Here is an 18,528-nt window from a genome sequence, read left to right on the forward strand (position 1 = left end):
TAGCTCCTTCCCACATCTGGTAGTTCTGACATCTCTGTGAGTCTGGCTGAGTCCTGGGGATTTTATGGGCTTCAGAAGGAAGGAAGTGCATGGTAATTGGTCCATGGGCAGCCATGGGCAGATCCAGAAAAAGCACCATAAGTTGTCACTCCCAGTTGTAGACTCTGCCCAGAACTGACAGCCCAGCCGCCATGCTTCAGGCCATCCCAGGTTTGAAGGCGGGGCTTCATAAGGGACCCATCCCTTTTTGCCCAGGTGCTTGTCTGCCTCCTGACACCATCAATTATGTCATCCATGCCACCCAGGTTGTTCCTGAGAAAGAGCACCTGCAGGCCCACAAGGAGGTATCCTCAGCAACTCCTCTGCCTCCCTCCCATGCTTGTTGGCACCCAGAGTTCAGAGGAGGCCAAAGTGGCAAGGGGTTGATGTGCCAGTGCTGACCCAAAGGTGCACACACCTATCCAGGTCAAAATAGCACCTGGGCTCAACCTCAACTTTGCTCTGAAATCAGAGCAGGCACCGGGATTAGGAGGAGGCCAAGCAGTGGGAGCAGGCACTTCTGAGCCTACAGAGGCAGGGGAGCTCTCTGTCCTTGAGAAGGCAGGGATGCCAGGTCTGCAGCTGCAGCTGGGTGGCTGAAGCCGCATCCAGGAGGGCAGGGCCCCTGCCTTGCCAACTTGGAAGTGAGCAGGGCTCCTGCCTGTTTCCAGCTCCCATCGGCACGTTTGAGTGCACAGCCCTAGCCACCCCTTTCCCACTGGAGCTGGCACCTTTGCAGCAACCTCTCCAGACAGGCTGCCACTGCCATAATAATTATAGGGTTTTTTCTCAAGTTCTTACCTTGCTTATGACACATGTATATGCACTCTCACTCATATACACCCACAGACCTACTAAGCGTTTTAAAAAAAATACACCATTTCCATCACCTACCTCTCGTTTCTTGCTGTCACCAAACAGTGACAATATAATCATTCCCTGTCACTAATATTTTTCCTGAATAAGAAATATTACTAGCTTCTTTGTTTCCAAAATGCCAAAGTCCACTTACCAAGCTCTTCATGTAGTTCTACTTAGATAAAATTTAGGACCTCTTTTTCTTGTTGATCCAATTGACTAGGCTGAGAAGTCAAATCTTTTGAAAATCTCTTAAGTACTGGTATCTTCAATTCCTAATCATTTCCTTCTGTAATACTGAAAATAAATAAAAAATTGAACAGTTCAACAGCAAATAAGCAAATTAATATCATGGTGAACTCATCCAGGAATAAATTTAACTGTCCAAAAGCCATGTTTTATAAATAAAATATAATTGGCCTCATAAAATAACAAAACTATTTTCAGCTTGGTGTGGTGCAGGTTACATGGAAATTGGTACAAACACTATTATTGACAGGAGACAATTTGATATTACCTTAATACAGGTGATTTTTTTTCAATAATTTTCACGTTTGAAAATAAATACATTGAATAGTCTATTAGTTTCTAAAAGTTTATGGTCCATGATAGTTGTTCATGTTTGGAAAAATATATATGTATAAGTGCATGAAATTTTTCTCAAATATATTTCTGTTCTAAAACAAAAAGAAAGCTGATTGTTTCTCACCATAAAAGTAAGATATATTGTCTGGGCTCTGTGGTTCATGCCTGTAATACCAGCAGTTTGGCAGGTTGAGACGGATGGATCACTTGAGGTCAGGAGTTCGAGACCAGGCTGGCCAACATGGTGAAACTCTGTCTCTACTAAAAATACAAAAATTAACTGGACATGGTGGCAAATGCCTGTAATCTCAGCTACAAAGGAAGCTGAGGCAGGAGAATCACTTGAACCCGGGGAGCGGAAGTTGCAGTGAGCCAAGATTGCATCACTGCATTCCATTCTGGGTGATAGAGTGAGACTCCATCTCAAAAAATAATAATAATAAAATAGATAAAACAGTAAGATATATCCATATAACAGACTAGTAAAGGAGAGGTGAGGACAGCTGGACTTCCTGGGTCAAGTGGGGACTTGGAGAACTTTTCTGCCTTACAAGAGGATTATAAAGTGCACCAATTAGTGCTCTCTAAAAAAGAGATGATCAGTGCTCTGTAGCTAGCTAGAGGTTTGTAAAATGGACCAATCAGCACTCTGTAAAATTGACCAATGGGCAGGACATGCATGGGGACAAATAAGGGAATAAATGCTGGCCACCCTATCCAGCAACCCACTTGGGTCCCCTTCCATGCTGTAAAGGGAAGCTTTGTTCTTTTCCTCTTCACAATAAATCTTGCTGCAGCTCACTCTTTGGGTCCATGCCACCTTTCAGAGTTGTAACGCTCACTGAGAAGGTCCACGGCTTCATTCTTGAAGTCAGCGAGACCAAGAACCCACATGAAGGAACCAACTCCAGACACATCTTGGTGACTGCAAAGGGACTGTCGCCAAGCAGTGAGTACCATTGGATCCCTTTTGCTTGCTATTCTGTCCTATTTTTCCTTATAATTTGGGGACTAAACACTGGGCACTTGTCGGCCAGTTAAAAGTGACTAGTGTGGACGCCTGACTAAAGACATGTGTGTCAGGCTTTCTGGGAAAGGACCCTGTAATAACCCCCAACTCTTCGGAGTTGGGAGCATTGATTTGCCTGGAACCAGCTTCTGCTTTTCCTGTACTTCCAGGCTGAGCTGAGCATTGACAGAGAGGAAAGCCATTCAGCTCCTTGGTCCCAACAAAAAGTTGGCTGATCCTGTAGCCATGATAAGAACTCTCAAAGTCACGTCACTCAAGTGAGACTTGCCCATCTATCCTATCTATCCTGACCCTTGCCTCCTGGGTCCTAACACCTGTCAGACTAACTTCCTCCCACCTCTCTTCTCCGAAGCTAGTCCTGCTTCTAAAAACCACTCCCTGCCTCTGGTGCTTTTCTAGTTTCTCCTATAAGAACGATTTCTAGTATAAATTTCGGGACTCTGTTCCCTTCGTTAGGCACCCAGGCTTACCAATTAGACATAATTTTTGCCCAAAGCCCCATCATTTTAGGATCCCTCTTCTGACTAGCAGGTCTAGCAAAGGCTATTCCTGAAGCCAGGATATGAGGAGCCTCAGAAATTATATTCTTCCTATCCATATAATGAGAAGTGAGGACAAAAGGCGTCACTTTTCCAACCCTGGAGATCTCTTCCCTCCCTCATTGTATAGCCCTCCACTCCATTTTTGGGGCACATCATCTTCTTATGACAGGAGTAAGGTCCCAGCACTAACAGGAGAAAATGCTTAGGACCCTAATAGGTTTCTGAGAATGCACTGGTAAGGGCCACTGAACCCTATTTCCTCAGTGGTCTAAGAGGAAAGGCAAGGGTGAAGGTTTTCAAGAAAGCATTGGTAAGGGCCACTAAATCTGACCTTCCTTGGTCTTATTTGTGGTCTAGGAGGAAAACTAGTGTTTCTGCTGCTGCACTGGTGAGCACAACTATTCCGATCAGCAGGCTTCAGGGACCATTGAGGGTTCTTGGGCTGTGGGGGCGAGGGGCACACAAAACAACAACAACAACGACAACAACAACAACAACAAAAACACGGGTGGTTTTTTTCTTTCAGATGGGAAACACTCAGATATCAACGGGCTCACTCTTGAAATGCAACCTAAGCCATTGGGACCAATTTGACCTGCAAACCCTGAAAAACAGGCAGCTCATTTTTTTTTGCACTATGGCCTGGCCCCAATATTCTCTCTCTGATGGGGAAAAATGGCCACCTGAGGGAAGTATAAATTACAATACTATCCTGCAGCTTGACCTTTTCTGTAAGAGGGAAGGCAAATGGAGTGAAATACCTTATGTCCAAGCTTTCCTTTCATTGAAGGAGAATCCATAACTATGCAAAGCTTGCAATTTACATCCCACAAGAGGACCTCTCAGCTTACCTCCATATCCTAGCCTCCCTATAGTTCCCCTTCCTATTAATGATAACCCTTCTCTAATATCCCCCTCCCAGAAGGAAACAAGCAAAGAAATCTGCAAAGGACTACAAACTCCCTGGCTATCGGTTATGTCAACTTCAAACTGTAGTGGGAGGGCAATTTGCCCCAACCCAGGTACATGTCCCCTTCTCCCTCTCTGATTTAAAATAGATCAAGGTAGACCTGGGGAAGTTTTCAGATGATCATGATACGTATATAGATGTCCTACAGGGTCTAGGGCAAACCTTTGACCTCACTTGGAGAGATGTCATGCTATTGTTAGATCAAACCCTGGCTTTTAATGAAAAGAATGAGGCTTAAATGCAGCCTGAGAGTTTGGAGATACCTGGTATCTTAGTCAAGTAAATGATAGAATGACAGCCGAAGAAAGGGACAGATTCCCCATTGATCAGCAGGCCATCCCCAATATGGGCCCCCACTGGGACCTTGACTTAGATCATGAGGACTAGAGTCACACACATCTCCTGACCTATGTTCTAGAATGACTAAGGAGAATTAGTAAAAAGCCCATGAATTATTCAAAAATGTTCACCATAACTCAGGGAAAGGAAGAACATGCTTCTGCCTTCCTTGAGCAGCTACAGGAGGCTTTAAGAAAATATACTCCCCTGTCACCCAACTCCTGCGAGGGTCAATTGATCCTAGAAGTTAAGTTTATTACCCAATCAGACACATATATGAGGAGAAAGTTCCAAAAGCAATCCCTGGGCCCTAAAGACAATCTATAGGCATTATTAAACCTGGCAACCTCAATGTTCTATAATAGGGACCAAGAGGCACAAGCCAAAAAGGAAAAGTGAGATAAGAGAAAGGCTGCAGGCTTAGTCATGGCCCTCAGACAAACAAACCTTGGTGCTTCAGAGAGGACAGAAAGTGGAGCTGGCCTATCACCTGGTAGGGCTTGCTGTCAGTGTGGTTTACAAGGACACTTTAAAAATGATTGCCTACTGAGAAACAAGCTGCACCCTTGCCCATCTCCACTATGCCAAGGCAATCACTGAAATGCACACTGCCCCAGAGGACAAAGGTTCTCTGGACCAGAAGGCCACAACCAGATGATCCAATGACAGGACTGAGGGTGCCCGGGGCAAACACCAGCTCATGCCATCACCCTCACTGTGCCCTGGGTACGTTTAACCATTGAGGGTCAGGGAACTGACTTCCTTCTGGACACTGGTGTGGCTTTCTCAGTTTTAATCTCCTGCCCCAGACAGCTGTCCTCAAGGTTTGTTACCATCTGAGGAGTCCTAGGACAACCTGTAACCAGGTGTTTCTCCCATCTCAGTTGTATTTGAGAGACTTTGCTCTTTTCACATGCCTTTCTTGTTATGCTTGAAAGTCCCACCCCTTATTAGGGAGGGACATATTAGACAAAGCTGGAGCTATTATCTGCATGAATATGGGGAACAAGTTACCCATTCGTTGTCCCCTACTTGAGGAGGGAATCAACCCTGAAGTCTGGGCATTGGAAGGATAATCCAGAAGGGCAAAAAGGCCCGCCCAGTCCAAATAAGGCTAAAAGACCCCACCACTTTTCCTTATCAAAGGCAATATCCTTTAAGGCTTGAAGTTCATAAAGGATTATAGGATATTGTTAGACATTTAAAAGCTCAAGTCTTAGTAAGAAAATGCAGCAATCCTTGCAACACCCCAGTTCTAGTAGTAAAAAACTGAACGGTCAGTGGAGACTAGTGCAGGATCTTAGACTTATCAATGAGGCAGTAATTCCTCTATATCTAGTTGTACCCAATCCCTCTACCCTTCTCTCTCAAATACCAGAGGAAGCAGAATGGTTCATGGTTCCAGACCTGAAGGATGCCGCCTTCTGTATTCCCCTGTACTTTGACTCCCAGTTTTCTTTGCCTTTGAGGATCCCACAGACCACATTTCCCAACTTACGTGGATGGTTTTGCCTCAAGGGTTTAGGGACAGCCCTCATCTGTTTGGTCAGGCACTAGCCCAAGATCTAGGCCACTTCTCAAGTTCAAGCACTCTGGTCCTTCAGTGTGTGGATGATTTACTGTTGACTACCAGTTTGGAGGCCTCATGCCAGCAGGCTACTCTAGATGTCTTGAACTTTTTAGCTAATCAAGGGTACAAGGGTCTAAACTGAAGGCCCAACTCTGCCTACAACAAGTCAAATATCTAGGCCTAATCTTAGCCAGAGGAGCCTGGGCCTTCAGTAAGGAACGAAGATGGTGTATACTGGCTTACCATCTCCCTAAGACGTTAAAACAGTTGCAGAGATTCCTTGGAATCACCAGCTTTTGCTGACTATGGATCCCTGGATACAGCGATATAGCCCGGCCCCTCTCTACTCTAATCAAGGAGACCCAGAGGGAAAATACTCATCTAGGAGAATGGGAACCAGAGGCAGAAACAGCCTTCAAAACCTTAAAGCAGGCCCTAATACAAGCTCCAGCCTTAAGCCTTCCGACAGGACAAAATTTCTCTATATACATCACAGAGAGAGCAGGAATAGCTCTTGGAGTCCTTACTCAGTCTCATGGGACAAAAACCAGTGGCATACCTAAGTAGGGGAATTGATGTAGTAGCAAAAGGCTGACCTCACTGTTTATAGGTAGTTGCAGCTGTGGCCATCTTAGTGTCAGAGGCTATCAAAATAATACAAAGGAAAGTATCTCACTGTCTGGACTACTCATGATGTAAATGGCATACTAGGTGCCAAAGGAAGTTTATGGTTATCAGACAACTGCCCGCTCAGATACCAGGCACAACTCCTTGAGGAACTGGTGCTTCAAATATGCACGTGTGTGTCCTTCAACCCTGCCACTTTTCTCCCAGAGGATGGGGAACCAATCGAGCATGACCACCAACAAATTGTATTCCAGACTTATGCCACCCAAGAGGATCTCTAAGAAGTCCCCTTAGCTAATCCTGACCTTAACCTATATACCAATGGAAGTTCGTTTGTGGACAATGGGATACGAAGGGCAGGTTATGCCACAGTTAGTGGTGCGACAGTACTTGAAAGTAAGCCTCTTCCCCCAGGGACCAGCGCCCACATAGCAGAACTAGTGGCACTTACCCGAGCCTTAGAACTGGGAAAGGGAAAAATAATAAATGTGTATACAGATAGCAAGTATGTTTATCTAATCCTACATGCCCATTGCTGCAATATGGAATGATAGGGAGTTCCTAACCTCTGAGGGAACTCCCATTAAATACCACAAGGAAATCATGGAGTTATTGCACGCAGTGCAAAAACCTAAGGAGGTGGCAGTCTTACACAGCCAAAGCCATCAAAAAGGGGAAGGAGAGGGGAGATCACCAGCATAAGTGGCTGGCAGAGGCAGGGAAAGACCAGCAGAGAGAGAGAGAGAAAGAGAGAAAGAGAGAGAGAGAGAGAGAGAGAGAGAGAGAGAGAGAGAGAGAGAGAGAGAAAAGACAAAGTCAAAGAGAGAAGGAAAGAGAGAGACAGAGAGAGGAAGAGACACAGTGACAAAGAGGGAGTCAGAGAGAGAGAGGAAGAGACAGAGACAAAGAAGGAGTCAAAGAGGAAGAGACAGAAAGCCAAAGAGAAAGAAAGAGAGAAAGAGAGAGAAGTAGTAAAGAAAAAACAGTGGACCGAATTCCTTGAAAAGCCAGGGTAAATTTAAAGCTTATAGTTGATAATTGAAGGTCTTCTCCGTAACCCTATAACACTCCTATACCACTTTGTTGACAGTATAAACAAGGGCATAACCTGAAAGCACTGAGGCCACTGACAACTCATAATGGTGTTTAAAGCTGATTGTTTTTCACCATAAAAGTAAGATATATTGCCTGGGCTCGGTGGCTCACACCTGTAATACCAGCAATTTGGGAGGTTGAGGCGGGTGGATAACTTAAGATCAGCAGTTCGAGACCAGACTGGCCAACATGGTGAAACTCTGTCTCTACTAAAAATACAAAAATTAGTTGGGCATGGTGATGCTACATGGGAGGCTGAGACAGGAGAATTACTTGACCCCGTGGGGGCGGAGGTTTCAGTGAGCCGAGATTGCATCACTGCATTCCAGTCTGGGCAATAGAGTGAGATGCCATCTAAAAAAAAAAAAAAAAAAGAAAGAAAAGAAAAAAAAAAGTAACATATAGCCATATAACAGACTAGTAAACATTATGAATATTATGATAGCTAAATGAGTTTAATTGCCAAGTTTTTCATATGCTGCTAAAAGTATTAACTTGATTACTAAATCACAAACATTTTCTAATATATTATTTGTGAAGTAACAGTTTTCCTTAATTTGTGTGTGTATGAATTTTGCAGAGAAACATGGTCTGATTCTCTCTCTTTTGTTTCAACAGTCATGAAATCTCTGTGTACAGAGCCTCTCCAACACTACAGATGATCATTTTGGTAAGTCATTGTAAATCTGATAGGCTATTCATCTCTGTTATTTCTGTGCTTCTTCAGGAAGTGTTGTCTATTCTTTGATATATTAAGCCCTTGCTTATTGCGTGTGTTACACATATTATTTCCCAATATGCAGCATCCTTTCTAAGTGAAATATTGATGTTTACTGTATATATCTCTATATTTACTGCATAATAAATAAAAATACTTCTCACGGGACAAAAATCAATCAGGTTTTTCCCCTGGGGGTACTATTATATATTTTTCTAGGAAAATACATAATAATGGTGAAATAAACATTCTGTATTTTCTTTGGTTGGTTTTATAACTTTTAAGTCTTTGATAAAATTTTAAAATTGAAAACAAAATATATGGATCCGTAGGTTCACAAATTACTGAGATTATCTTGAGAAAACTGTAGAAAAGACTAACATAAAGACTACTGAAAAGAGCACTATATTCAGTATAAATCAACTCTCTGTGTGTCACCTTTTCTATCCAGAAAAGTGCAATATTGGAATAGATGAACTCTGAGGTCCTTTGTGGTTCAAAGTGTTTTAAGTACTATATTTTTTATAGTATCAGTCTATTAATAGAGTCTAAAGATCATGAGCTCTTCAAATACAGGTACAACATCTGATTTGTATCCCCCAACATCTAGTACAGTTCCTGACATATTTAATTATTAAAAGTCTTGTTAATTGTTTTTCTTTTAATAAGTGTAAGCTGAAAAGTTGCTAAACATACTAGAAACTGAATCTCATGCAACAAGAAGTAAATGTTAGGGAATCTCAACCTGTACCGTTTGGTTCTTTTTATCATACTGGTTAGAAGGTAAGGAAAAACAATCACAGGTACTTTCCCAGAACAATTAACAGCAGAGAGTCTGAAGGAAAAAGGAAGAGAAACAATTACTGAAATCAGGAGAGATTATTTTGGCCAGCAGTTTAACAGAGGAATGCAGTTAAACATGGTGATTATGCAGGGAAGGATAAAATGCAGAAAGTACTCCTACCTTCCCATCCTTATATCCTCCAGTATCCTGGAAGATGTTTCCATTGCTGAAATCTAACCAGAGAAGAGAGACTTTGGAGTACATGAATAAATGAAATAGACTTGCTGGAAATAAAATAGGGTAAAGAACAATGGTGTGTGTGTGTATGTGTGTGTGTGTGTGGGGAGGAATCAGAAGATACGTACAACACCATTTCAAAATATTTTATTAATAGAGCTGTAACATTTCATTTTCCAAATTTTTAATTTCCAAACAGTATTTTTGAAGTCACCTTAATGTGTGAGATATTTGAGTAGATTATTTGCTTTTTTCAAAATTTAATTTTTTGAAGTGTAGTGTAATAAACATATTTTCAAATTTGTACGTACTCTGCCTAAATAATGTTTTTCCTTTTTTAGGCAACTTCTTAATTACCTTAGGAAATTGACACATAATGACAGATGGGTATGACAGAGCGAATAGGAAGGGTAGACCCCATTAAGGAAAGGCTCATTAAAATAAACTATTTGATTATGATTAAGCTAAAAGAGATGGTCTCTTAATTGTGTGTAATTGTGCAGAAATGACTCATTTTTTTTTAACATTTTTGCAAGATTGGTATTTTTCAAAATCCTGACTCTCTTCTAAATGTCATGTGCTATGAATAATAACTTCTGATTTTCATAATATTTAAAATATTACTACAAATATAAATTAAAAAATAATGTAGTTGCTGTTTTACTGCTGAAAAGCATGCTGTAATTTCTTTACCATACTGAGAAAAAAAATACGAAATAACAGTAAGAGAAAGCAATTCAGTTTATATATATACACATACACATATATACTGATATATATATTCATATATATATTTGAATGTGTTTATTTGTGTACACACACATAGTAGTTTAAAACTCAAAACAGTTCTATGAGTACTATTATTATTTCCCTTATAAAGAAGAACAATGTAAGGCACAAATAGGCGAGGAAACCTGCCTCACAGTTGGTTAACAGTTGAGCATGGGGCCGGGCACGGTGGCTTATGCCTGAAATACCAGCACTTTGGGAGACTGAGGTGGGTGGATCACCTGAGGTTGGGAGTTCGAGATGAGACTGACCAACATGGAGAAACCCTTTCCCTACTAAAAATACAAAACTAACGGGGCGTGGTGGCACATGCCTGTAATCCCAGCTACTTGGAAGACTGAGGCGGGAGAATCACTTGGACTCGGGAGGCAGAGGTTGTGGTGATCCGAGATCATGCCGTTCCACTCCAGCCTGGGAAACAAAAGCAAAATTCTGTCTCCAAAAAGTAAACAAACAAACAAACAACAACAAAAATAGTTGAGCATGGATGGAATGAAATGGAACCTTGGAATTTACAAAAACTTGATACTGAGGCCAGGTGCGGTTGCTCATGTCTGTCATCCTAGCACTTTGGGAGGCCGAGGTGGGTGGATCACGAAGTCAGGAGTTCAAGAACAGCCTGGCCAAGATTGTGAAACCTCTTCTGTACTAAAAATACAAAAATTAGTTAGTCGTGATGGCAGGTGCCTGTAATCCCAGCTGCTTGGGAGGCTGAGGCAGAGAATTGCTTGAACCCTGGAGGTGGAGGTTGTAGTGAGCCGAGATCATGCCACTGCACTCCAGCCTGGGCAACAGAGCGAGATTGCCAAAAACAAAACAAAACAAAAAAACTTGGTATTGTATACTGCTTCATGTTGAAATATAAATGAAATATAATCTACAATATAGAAAAGGCATAAATTATAAGGAAGTAAAAAGCTTAAACATTTGTTCTATGACATTGCATGAAATGCATGCATTAAGGTTTTTAACAACTCAGAAAGAAGTACCAAGCCATAGAGGGTCTTAACTAGAAACTTCAAGTAGCAGACTCCAAGTATAATTTGAAGACCCCTAGTGGTGCCAAAAATATTTCAGGGAATATGCATGGTCCTCCCTTTTCCTGCTGCATTTATGTGGAAAACTGATTTTCTTCATATATTCAACCAAAACAGCAGATTGTAACAGATCAAATGTAGAAGTAGAAGTAAATAGGTTATCCTATTTTTCTTCTGTAAAGTCAGAAATTAAGGTTTGCAAATATAAAACACTGACACTCCTTCCACTGTTTTTTAAATATGTACTTCTTTTTACAGAATTATTTTATTTATGAAACATATCGTAGGTTAATATTGTTTCATGTAATTTCATTAATAAATATTTTTATCTTTAACTTCAAAAACTATATATATCATTACATGAAATCTCTATAAACAAAAGGTTTTAGGAGTCCTGAAACAAAAATGGTTGAGAATGTAAGGATTTAAACAACCAGAATAATAGGGAGTGGTTAGACAAGAATAAAGCAGAAAACATAGTAAAAATAGTGAAGTAAAAAATAGTAAAGACAGGAGTGAACATGACAAATGGTGATCCCATTGAGGATGCTGAACTGAGAGAATTACTAGAATGAATGGCTTATGTTTAACAAAAAGGGGGAATAAAATTCAAAGAAATTTCTGAAGTATCTAAACAGCAGGATTAGAAGTTTAAATATAATTTATTATTATATATTTAGGCTGGAAAATGCCATGATTTAAATGGATTGAAAAACGGACTATACTCTGTTTAAAAGGGAGCTTATGAAAACTACCATCAAGAAAGCCTATTACATGGATCCTGCTATGGAAATCAAGATACATACTGACTTCAAATAGGATTAGGGTGATGGTGATGGGATTATAGAAATCGGGCATAGTTTCAGACATGTGAAAAGGCAAAATTTGCTGAAATTCGCCTGAACATAGAAGATGCAAGCGATGAAAGATCAAAAGTGAATACAGGATTCTGAATATTGACGATTGAAATACACTTAAGTTAATTTTTATTACGCTGGGTGTAACTTCTAACGCACCTCACAGATTTTACATTTATTAATTCCAGAGCTACCACTGAACATTTCCTTTGATCTTTTATTACACATTTTAGAATTCCTCTTGCCTAAGGATATAAAAGTTCAAGCAAATTGTTGATTAAAATATTCTCATCAAAGAGCAACACATTTACATTTTATACAGCTAGTGTATGATATTTTGGTGTATGAAAATTCAGCATGTAACAGTAATGTAAAATTTCTGGATTATTGGTGTTAAGCCTAGGATTGCACTAAAAATGTTTACCAATGTGTAAAGCAGAGATACTGAACAAAGAGCACAGAGTTGCCTTAATGAACCTGCACATCCATGCCAGTCAGTGGTTGCAATTTAAACCATGGTCTCCAGATAGCTCTCTGTATCATCAACTTGAGGATACACATATTTCTAAAGGTTACAAAAAGGTTTTTAATGACCCTGTCATTGAGCTTATCGCCATTAATTGCGTTTCACTCCACTGGAGTAAGAACAGAATGACGCTCTGTGTTCAAATGTATGTATAGAAGTTAACTTAGTTTTGGTGATGTAAAAAAAAAAAAAAAATGAAAACTCTTACTAAAACAGTAACAAGAATATATTTTGCTTACGTTAATGTATAAAAGGAGACCAAGTTGAAAAATGTTTAACTTCATTTTTCAGTCTTTACCTAAAAAAGAATGTTGTATGTTGCTAAAATTCAAACTGCTGTTCATCTCTGTTCAATGGAGAAAAATTCTGGGACTAATTTCATTTTCTGCCTCTAACTCTTAGAGATCAGAACTATTTATTAACTTTATAACAGACAGCTATAATAATTGGTTACATAATTACAGAGTCTGCTGGAATTAAGTACACATGGTTACTCTGGTTTAGTATTTTTAGTTAAGATGGTTTAATACTGAGAGACAATAATAGGATAGAGGTTAAAAATAGAGATGCTTTACTGATATAACCTGAGGTTAAAATCCAGCAATACTGTATGTCCTGAGGACATCACTTAAACTCTCTGAACCCCACTACCTTCATCTGTAAAATGAAAATGACAATCGTACCTACCTCTCAAGAGTATATCTAACAGTACCTACATTTATACTGTAAGTAAATTTATACCTCATTATAATCTTATGAATGGCATATAGAAAAATGATTAAAAATATGCATTACTTTATAGTATTATTCAATCATCTTATGTTTTCTTTATGAAAACCAGATAGTATAATCATCATTTTCATCAGAGTTTTAATATCCAGACTTGCAGTCATTTTGATACTTTAGACATGCTTCTCTTTCTCCCTCTTGTTCTCTCCCTGTCTTCATCCAACATACCTTTAAATTCCTCTACCTTATGTAGTAAGCATATAAATACAATTTTCAACAATGGGGTCTTGAAATTAACTGATACTGGTGGCAATGTAAGCTATGTTGACTATTATTGACTCTTGGCAAAGTAAACACATGGTAAAACAACTTGCCTTCATGTGTACTCATGTTTAACAAATCTAAAGATAGTATTAGAGCAAAATAACATTAAAAATATGTGACTAGCACTTTTTTTGCCACCTGCATAGACTGGCATCCAGGAAACGGTAATTCCTTTGCAGTCACTTCGTTACATAGATGCTTTTAAACAAAAATTCAATAATATTTTTAGCAATTCTCTAGACAAAATCTATGCCCCATGCTTCATCATATTTTGTGTAACAGGACCTTTAGGTAACTGATGAAATTTATAGATCCTCAGTGAGAAAAGAATGTGCATATGTACACACAAAGAATGATTGGTATATTATGTTAAAGTCTTTAATGTCTTCTTTGAAGGACATCTGTGAAAAATGCCTGTTCTATATATTTATAGATGAAACAAAATGGGGAGAGAGGGCAAGATGGCGGACGAGACCCAGTCAGGTGGAACAACTCCCAGAAATGGACTGAGAGGACTGGCGTGCGTTTAAGAGATCTTTAGCAGGAAGGTCGAAAGTGGAGGGAGGGAACACACAAAAACTGAGCTGAAGTGGGAGAAAGCTGGGAACCTACATGGAGCTACTGCACACTGGGACTCAGTTTTGGACCACAGCAACTCCAGGGAAATGGATGAGTTAATCTGGCAAGGAGCAACTCACTCTCACCACAGACCTCTGGAATCCCAGGAGAAGGGGACCGACCCCTCGACCACCACAGACACTTGAATTGTCAGAGAGAGTTGCTTAGAGAAGTGGTAGGGGCAGCAAGCCAGCTGATGTGGAGCCCAGAGAGTTTGATGTGGGAGTGCCTGTAGCTGAGCATGGTCAGGGTGGGCCATCCCGCTATGTTCCACTTGCTCCCATAAGAGACTTTAACCCTAGGGGAATTATGGGAACTGATCTCTACAGGGCGTTCTTGCACATCAGACAGGGCTGGTCTGACCCTAGTACCCTTCTGTCTGCTGGCCTTTCTTGGGGCCCCAGTCTGGTTATGCCTGTTTGCAGGGCAGTCTCAAGTGCCCTGAGGGCTCTCACTGTAGCTAGGTTGCCCATTCCCTCCCCATACTGCAGCCTCACAGGGTCTCATGGCAACTCAACACAACTCCCCACATCACTTTGCTGGTATGTCTGCATGGGCAGGTTTTGTTTTCCTTGCCCCACCAGCATGCAAGAGTGCAGTCTGCCTCCATCACTCCTCCAACAACTATTGCAGACGGAGCTTTGGTGGGAATACAGCCAGCAAGCCTGGCCCTTCCAGCACGCTGCCCTTGTGCTAACAGTGGGCAAAGAACAGTGGATCCTCTTCCAACCTAGGCAATTACTCCAGCTCCTAGGGCACAGAGAAGACACCTAACCTGAGCCCTCCAGCACCCTGCCACGGAGCCAACACCACCGCCAGGGCCACCACTCACACAGTCTCCAGTAGTGGGACCCCTGCACCCCACTTCCACCCCAGTTGTGCTGCCTCTGCCACTGTGGTGAGAGCCCACAGGGGAGCAGGCACCCCAGCACCTGCTAGCTCTCTGCCACAGCTGCTCACCTTGGCTCAACCGGCACAGTGGATTCCAAACCTCAAGAAGCAGAAGCCAGAGAACAGTTGGGTCTCAATACAAGTCCCCCAGAGTTAGAGCATGTAGTCTGACAGGATCAAATTCACACATAGCAATACTAACTTTAAATGTACATGGGCCAAATACCCCAATTGAAAGACCCAGAGTGGCAAGCTGGAGAAAGAATGATCAATGGGCAGGCTGTCTGCAAGAGAAACATCTCATATGCAATGACATATATAGGCTCAAAATAAAGGGCAGGAGAAAAATATACCAATCAAATGTGAAACAGAAAAAAGCAGGGGTTGCAACCCTAGTTTCTGACAAAGCGGACTTTAAAGCAACAAGGATCAAAAAAGACCAAGAAGAGCATTACATAATGGTGAAATGTTCAATTCAACAAGAAGATATAACTCTCCTAAATATATATGCACCCAATACAGAAGCACTCAGATTCATAAAGCAAGTTCTTAGAGACCTTCAAAGAGACAGACTCCCACACAATAAGAGTGGGAGACCTTAACCCCACACTGACATTGTTGGACAGATCATCATGACATGACAGAAAATTAGCAAAGATATTCAGGAATTGAAGTCAGCACTGGATCAAATGGACCTAATTTATATCTACAGAATCCTCCACCCAAAAGCAACAGAATATACTTTCTTGTCATGACCACACTGCACATACTCTGAAACTGATCACATAATTGGAAGTAAAACACTCCTCAGCAAATTCAAAATAACTGAAATCGTAACAAATAAGACCACAGCACAATCAAATTAAAAATTAAGACTAAAAAATTTACTCAAAACCACACAATTACATGGAAATTGAATAACCTGCTCCTGAATGACTTTTGGGTAAATAATGAAATTAAGAGAGAAATTAAGACTTTCTTTGAAACTAATGAGAGCAAAGATGCAACATAAATAACAGAATCACTGGGACACAGCAAAGGCAGTGGTAAGAGGAAAATTTACGGCATTAAATACTTACATCAAAAGTTAAAAATACCTGAAGTTAACAACTTAACATCACAACCAAAATAACTAGAGAACCAACAACAAACAAATTCAAAAGCTAGCAGAAGACAAGAAATAACCAAAATCAGAGCTGAATTGAAGGAGATTGAGACATGAAAAGACATTCAAAAGAGTAATGAATTCAGGATCTGTTTTTTTAAAAAATTAATAAAATAGATAGACTACTAGCTTGACAAATGAAGAAGAAAAGAGAGAAAATTCAAATAAACACAATCAGAAATGACAAGGGGTGTATTTCTGTATACCACAGAAATACAAACAACCATCAGAGAATATTATAAAAACCTCTATGCACATGAACTAGAAAATCTAGAATAAATGGATAATTTTCTGAACACATGCACTCTAAAAAGACTGATCTAAGAAGAAATTGAACTCCTGAACAGACCAATAACAAGTTCTGAAATTGAAACAGTAAATACACCAAAAAGAAAAAGCCCAGAACCAGACAGACTCGCAGCTGAATTCCACCTGATGTACAAAGAATTGGTACCATTGTTGCTGAAACTATTCCAAAAAATTGAGGAGGAGGGAGTCCTTCATAATGAATTCTACAAGGACTGTATCATCCTGATACCAAAACTTGGCAGAGACACCACAAAAAGGAAGACTTTTGGCCCATGTCCTTGATGAACATTGATGCAAAAATGTTGGGAAACCAAATCCAGAACATTGATGCAAAAAATGTTGTGAAACCAAACCCAGAAAAACTTAACCGCTGTGGTCAAGTAGGCTTTATCTCTGGGATGCAAGGTTGGTTCAACATAAACAAATCAATAAATATGATTCATCACATAAACAGAACTAAAGACAAAAATCAACTCAATAGATGCAGAAATGGCTTTTGATAAAATTCAACAGCCCTTCATGTTAAGAACACTCAATATGCTAGGTGTTGAAGGAACATATTTCAAAATAATAAGAGCCATCTATGAGAAACTCACAGCCAACTTCCTACTGAATGGGCAAAAGCTGGCAACATTCTCTTTGAAAACTGGCACATAACAAGGAAGGCCTCTCTTACCACTCCTACTCAACCTATTATTGGAAACCTGGGCCAGGGAAATTGGGAAAGAGAATGAAATTAAGAGCATCCAAATAGGAAGAAAGAAAGTCAAACTACCCTTGTTTGCAGATGACATGATTCTATATCTAGAAAACCCCATCTTTTCAGCCCAAAAGTTTCTTAAGCTGAAAAACAACTTCAGCAAAGTCTCAGGATACAAAATTGATGTTCAAAAATCACTAGCATTCCTATACACAAACAACAATCAAGCCGAGAGCCAAATCTGGAACACAATCCTGTCCACAATTGCCACAGTAAAAATGAAATATTTAGGAATAGAGCTAACTAGGGAAATGAAGAATTTCTAAAGAAGAACTACAAAATACTTCTCAAAAAAATCATAGATTACACAAACAAATGGAAAAACATTCCATCCTTATGGATAGGAAGAATCAATATTGCAAAAATGACCATACTGCCCAAAATCAATGCATAGATTCAATGCTATTTCTATAAGACTACCGTGGACATTCTTCACAGAACTAGATAAAAGTATTTTAAAATTCATATAAAACCAAACAAGAACCCACATATACAAGACAATGCTAAGCAAAAAGAACAAAGCTGGAGGCATCATGCTTCTTGACTTCAAACTATACTACATGGCTGCAGTAACCACAACAGCATGGTACTGGAACATGAACAGACACATTGACCAATGGAACAGAATAGAGACCCCAGAAATAAGGCTGCACACCTACAAGTATTTAATTTTTGACAAACCTGACAAACACAAGCAATGGGGAAAGGATCCACTATCCAATAAAGGGTGCTTGGATAACCGTCTAGACATATGCAGAAGATTGAAACTAGAGCCCTTTCTTACACCATATACAAAAATTAACTCGAGATGGAATAAAGACTTAAATGTAAAACCCAAAACTATAAAAAACCCAGGAAGACAACCTAGGCAATATGACTCAGGACATAAGAATGGGCAAACATTTCATGACAAAGATGCCAAAAGCAATTGCAACAAAACAAAAGTTGACAAATTGGATCTAATTAAACTAACGAGCTTCCACCCACCAAAAGAAACTATCAACAGACTGACTGACAACCTACAAAATGGAGAAAATTTTTGCAAGCTATGCATTTGACAAAGTCTAATATCCAACATCTATAAGGAGCATACACAAACTTACAAAAAAAGTCAACAACTCCATTCAAA

This window comes from Macaca mulatta, chromosome 1, assembly GCF_049350105.2.
Source record: "Macaca mulatta isolate MMU2019108-1 chromosome 1, T2T-MMU8v2.0, whole genome shotgun sequence".
In the NCBI taxonomy this organism is placed as follows: domain Eukaryota; kingdom Metazoa; phylum Chordata; class Mammalia; order Primates; family Cercopithecidae; genus Macaca; species Macaca mulatta.